The sequence below is a fragment of the Xiphias gladius genome, chromosome 7, assembly GCF_016859285.1.
Source record: "Xiphias gladius isolate SHS-SW01 ecotype Sanya breed wild chromosome 7, ASM1685928v1, whole genome shotgun sequence".
Taxonomy (NCBI): Eukaryota; Metazoa; Chordata; class Actinopteri; order Istiophoriformes; family Xiphiidae; genus Xiphias; species Xiphias gladius.
In genome coordinates this window covers 16,518,783-16,524,782 of record NC_053406.1, presented here as the reverse complement: position 1 = coordinate 16,524,782, position 6,000 = coordinate 16,518,783, and positions in this window count along the sequence as shown.

Below are 6,000 nucleotides of genomic sequence, written 5' to 3'. Positions count from 1 at the left end.
GAAAATGTCCAAATCTTTTCTGTCCTATTTTGGAGGTCAAATAACAAAACTGTGAAAAAAACCCAACGTTTTTTTCTCTTTTGGTTGTCCGGGAACTGAATAAGAAGAGAACAGATTGTGGCTCATAAATGCTAACTGTTTAACAGGTGGCCGGTAACTCAAATCACTGTTTTATGATTGCAAAGACATCTGACGTTACAATACAGTAAAAATGAGACTCCACAAAAAAGGAGACGGTGTTGATTATTTCAGAGTCCAGGAATCATGTTGGCTGTTGATCCAGGTTCAGACAAAAAAAAAAAAGAGGAAATCTTTTTTTCAGGCAGGATCAGACTAAAAAAAAAAAAAAAAGAAATCTTTTTTCCTTGTGCATCTTTTTTTTCATGCAGGTTAATGACAACACCTGCCTGTTATGTTCGGTTATAGCGATTGAAAAAGATTTGTGGTTCAAATTTAGCAAGCTGAGTCGGGACATAGCCTTACGTGAGGCGTGTGATTGACATCACTCTTTCAAATTTGTCCCCCGACTCCCTGGAGAGGAGGAGAGCGTGAGTCAGGGACGGCTGGAGAGAGGAGAGAGATTACACACCCCTGTCTGGGCAGCGAGGGCAAATAAGGGGCATGTCACATTGCTGAGAGCAGAGCCCCTTTAAGCCCAATTTCAAGTCTTTATCCCACAGCTCAGGGCTTTAAACCACATATCAGTGTTCGTGCCAAATACCAGATTTAAGGCTATATAGGGCATACTGTACATATTACTGGACACATTTTTAAAATGTTTTTGGCTCTGTGCTCTTATCTCCTTGAGGTCTAAATCTCACAGTGGCAACAGGGTGAAGTCATATCAACACTTTATGATTCCGTGGAAGTTTATCTATCACCTCTATCCAAAGTGATAAGAGCTCAAAGTGGGAAATCTGTTGCTATATTTGGTGTTTACTAAATAATAGCACTTCAGTCCGGTGTTTTGCATAAGCACTGACATGTGTCTGATATGAGCCGAAACAGTATGATCGTTCAAAAAATGGCTTCATTCCCCAGAGAAAGATAAGCTACCCATAAGGTTTTCAGGTTTCTGATTATGAAAATCTCACCTGTTCTCTGTCCCACTGTCTCCGTTATCCCCCTAAAATAATCTCAACAGGCAAATTATTTGTTCTTTCAGTGCCATGTTTGGAAAATAAGGACTTTGTCTGCACCTCCCTCCTTGCAACGTGACCTCCTCTTACAGGACAAACAAACTTTGCATTCGTGGAAACACACAAACACAGGCACGGGCTGACGGCTGTACACGCAAACAAGGAGACAGATGCAGGAGTGTAATGTTAATGTTTGTAGTCAAGCAGTGTGCTCAGGACAGCATGATTCAGCATTTTTGCGGTTGTGCCTGGAGACCACCTACTATCAGAGCAATGCAAGATGTTAAAGTTTTTTGCTCTGTACTCTCTTCACCGTTCCCCTCGGCTCTCCTTTCCCTGGTCGTTATTGTCATGAGACATCATCCAGTTTAAATTCATGACATTTCACATGTGCTCATGAGGAGACAAGCGCATTGCTTACCCATTTGTGAAACTGTGAAACTAGGATTTTCCTGAGCTACTTGCACCTGATTCAAGGAAGCAGAGGACAGTGAAGGCTCAAAACTAAACTGATCGATCCGTCATCCTCCTCAGATTTAGCGTGGGAATCATCTGACAACTGGCTATCTCTGTGTCAGGCATCTGCCCTGTACACTGCCATATGTCACACATGTATGCAACACACACCACATATGCACATATGTGAAAAAAAAACACACACATACCATGTTCCCCCAGCTGCTTTGGGTACACTTGTTTTTGTCACTGTGACCCATGCCTTCTGTCGCTTGGGAGAAAACCGGAGCTTGTTTCAGGTCACGCTTAAACATCTGCCACATGTGACGCACATCTTTCCCTCAGCTGTTTTTCTTTCTTTCCTTCTCTCTCTCTCTCTCACACACACACACACACGAAAATAGTCAATTTGTCCCAATCAGCGGTAGAAAATGTGCTCAGATCCTTTGGTCAAGTAGCAATAGCACCTTTCAAACATATTCTGTAACAGATAAAATTCAAAATTTGCCATAGTAAAAGTACAAAGGTATTCAGGAAAACATGGCCAAAGGTGTATGGACACCAAAATATTATACACTATGTGATAGCTGAACAAAATCCTGGACATTAATATGCTGCTTTTTTGGGAAGGCTTTCCAAAAGATTTTGGAGCCTGGCTGCAGGGAATCCATTCATCCACAAGGGCATTAGTGAGGTTTGACCTCTGACGCTGGGCGATAAGGCCTGGCTCTAGATTTATTCCAAAGGTTTTGGCTGAAGTTAAGGGCAGGGCTCTGTGCATGCCGGGGAAGTTCTTCCAATACCAGTCTGGTAAAACTGTTTCATTATGGACCTGGCTTTGTGCTCAGAGGCATTGTCAAGTTGAACCAGGAAAGGGCCTTCCACAAACTGTTGCCAAAAAATCGGAGCCACACTTTAGGCTAAAAAATAATTGTATGTGGAAAGGAGTGGTCAAATGACTTTTGCCATATAGTGCAGAGTATCAAATGTTAAAAAGTACTTGTAAGAGCCAGCATAGAGTTTGACATTTGGGGAATGTGCTTAAGGGTTATATGAGAAAAATGATATCACTCTCATTCTTGTATGCAAAATATGAAGCTACCAGTTGTCAGCAAGTTAATGGTCCTAATCAGAAATAGTCTGGCACATAACTCCCTGTAAAACTGCAACTTGTTGTTTTCACACCTTGGTTTTTGTTCAAAATAAACAATCAAGATACTCTGTATTTATTAGTGAAAATTGAAGGTGCAGGTACCGGGGGATTTTGTTACCTTTGGACAGAGCCGGGTTAGCTGTTTCCCCATGTGAAATTGTTCCTATAAGAATGTTATGTTATTATACTGTATGTGGTGGCTAATTGTTGCTGATGCATTAATTGGTAAGCAGCATTTTAATGTAGCCGCAAGATGGAGCTAATTTAACTACTTTACTGTTGTGTCCTTTAATCTATGGGAATGCATCCTATTTTGTAACATAATCATATGTTTTGTATTAAATCTTAACAGGCAAAGTAACTTTAGCTGAAAAATAAAATTTGTAGAGCAAAAAGCACAATTTGAAAAGCAGTAGAAGAATAAAGTAGCATAAAATGTAAATACTCACAAGTACAAGTACCTCAAAAACCGTCCTTAAATACATTATTCCACTTTCTCACTTTACCAGGATGAAATAGTTGTAGAGTTTAAAACATTTGTTTAGGGGGATTTTGAGACTTGGTATATTCATACAGTAAAATTCATTAATTCATTCACACAAGAAAATCTGAATCTGCTCTGCAATTCTCCAAAAAAAATCCCTACAGCAACCCCTACTCGTCCCTTTAATTTGCTGAAACCAAATGTTTCGCTCACAGGGAGTCATGCAGCCTTGTACACAAACATCATTACCTGCGTGTCTAAAAGAGTTGTTTTTGTGTAATGAAGAACTCCACGACACATCCTTACGTGATCTTCTCTCTGTATCTGTGCCCGAGGATGTGTTAATCCACCCTGGGATTTGGTGTAATTAAAGAGCAGCGAGAATAGCTCATTTGAAAGAATTATAGCACAGAGGAAACTACATTTTTTTTTAGACTTTTACCTTGAGTTTGTAGTAATCACACAGGTAATTTAAACATCAGTGTTTATTTTAGGATGCAACAGACAAAAGTCTGAAACATTTCCTCCCCACCTTATCTTTGCATCAATTAATCAACAGCTCATGTCTGTTGCAGATACGCACACACACACACACACACACACACACACACACACACACACACACACACACACACACACACACACACACACACACACACACATTCCTGTGCTGATATGAATAGCAGCCATTGATGTGACTCCCTTTGAGGCCTGCTCCCAGCGTGAGTTTTGTGCTGAGCAGGTAAGTGGTGGTGGGTAAACTGATCTACCCTTGGGCTCTGCTACGCCCCACCCCCTAACCCAACCATAGACACACACACACACACACACACACACACACACACACACACACACACACCGCCACTATTGTTCCCCTCTCCAAATTTTTCCATGTCTCCCAGCTTTGTGGGCCCCTGCACTACCTGCCGGCACATTCCTGCTGTGGCCCTGTCAAATCTCTTTGTGTTCGCACTCTTTGTTGCTCTGTTTCCACTGTCACTCTTTCTTTATTACCTTGTTTGCCTGTTCCTCTCTTCCCCTCGGCTTGTGTTATCTGTTATGCTCCCTCCACCGCTGACCTGTCACACTCCACCCAACACAACATGGCTCACGGTCAGGACAACATGACAGTAGCTGTGTGCATGCTTGGATGAAACAGGATCCCTGTAGTGCATTGTCAGACAGTCAAAAATACTTTATGCTCTTTCAGAGTACTCTGTTGTATATTTTAGGAATATACTGGGCTTATAACTGTCTCGTTTCATCTGCATTCTCAATGTGTAGCAATAATAAATATATAAATCATATTTAAATTGTCTTTTCCAAAGCCTAATATAGCTTATTCTTCTGTGCTATAGAGCTCCTCATATGTTAAATACGTATCAGTGAGTCAAAGCTTTGCACTGGGTGACATGTTCCATCATGATCATAAACATGGTCTCTTTAGTTTATTTTCAATCAATGCCACATACATCTGCTGCTCTAAATACTCACTAAAGCACCAAATGTGTATTAATCCGCAACTGAAAATATTACCTAATAAAGTCACCTTTTATTCCTACTTGAGGAAGATTTCTTGAAAAGTATAGTGCCCAGCTGTTTTAGGAAAAGACTGTACGTATTAAAAAATAAAACAAACTATCTATTTGTGAACCATTTAAAAGATTTACATCTGCAGTAAGAACCAATAGACTGAGTATCACAGACAGGGTAGGGAAGTCAAAAAGTACTGAAACTCATTGTTGGTTTTTTGGTTGATGTCTAGAAAAAAAAAGGTGAAATTTGAGGTTTCTTGCACGCCATCTCTCAAATCTCAGATTCCAAAAGAAAAACACGCTCACAACAACATTACTACACAACAATAACGTAACTCCAACAGGAAAAAAAAAAAAAAAAATCATGGTGAAGTGTGAATGACTGTGACTGTAGTAACCATTCAGTAACACCATCGGGGTTTACAGCCTGATGATGTGTTGGCGAAATCTGGCAGCTTCAGCGGTGCACTCTCCTGCCTCTGTGAATGCCCTGGGACCGTGATTTGGTAGGTGATAAAAAGAGATTTACAACCCAAGGACAGAATCAGTCTATCTTCACTCCATCAGTCCTACTCGTACCCTGCACTAATGTTGTCACATCACCCTCGAGCACCAACCGCAATCTTGACTCAGTCAGTGAGATTCTTCATCTGTCAGATGCAGAGCGGCAAAGTCACACAAATCAAGTAAGATCCCATCCTCGGGTGCGGTAGGTAAGAGAGATACAAGCTTTAGGACGAGCACTTTCCCAGATGTTAGTGTTTATTGTTTGTCTGTCTGTCCTCTGGTCATTTAGTAAAGCACTTAGTGACCCCAACACCCATTGACAAACTTTAAAGCCCCTTTCACCCCTTCTTCACTGTTTTTTTCCCATCCTCCGCTCAACTCCAACCCCTCCGCCACCACCAAATACATGTCTCTGATCTTCTTCACTTCCCTAACCCGCCATAATTCTGTCCCCTGAATTCCTAGCCCCACACCCCTTAGCCATCCCTTTCCCAGGGGGCCCCCTAAGAGCCTGACTGGGTGGTCCTCCCCATCCCAATCCACCCCCCCTTTGTCGGGTCATAAGTCAGAGGTGAACCCCAACAGTGTGTGGGAAACGTGCTGTGCCGTGTGCAGTGCCGGGGCAAGGCAGGGACGAGAGGAAGGAGTTCAGGCTGTCCCGTTTCCTCCCTGGACTCCACTGGAGCTGGCTAATGGGGCTCCTGGGGTCAGTGGGACAGAGAAACA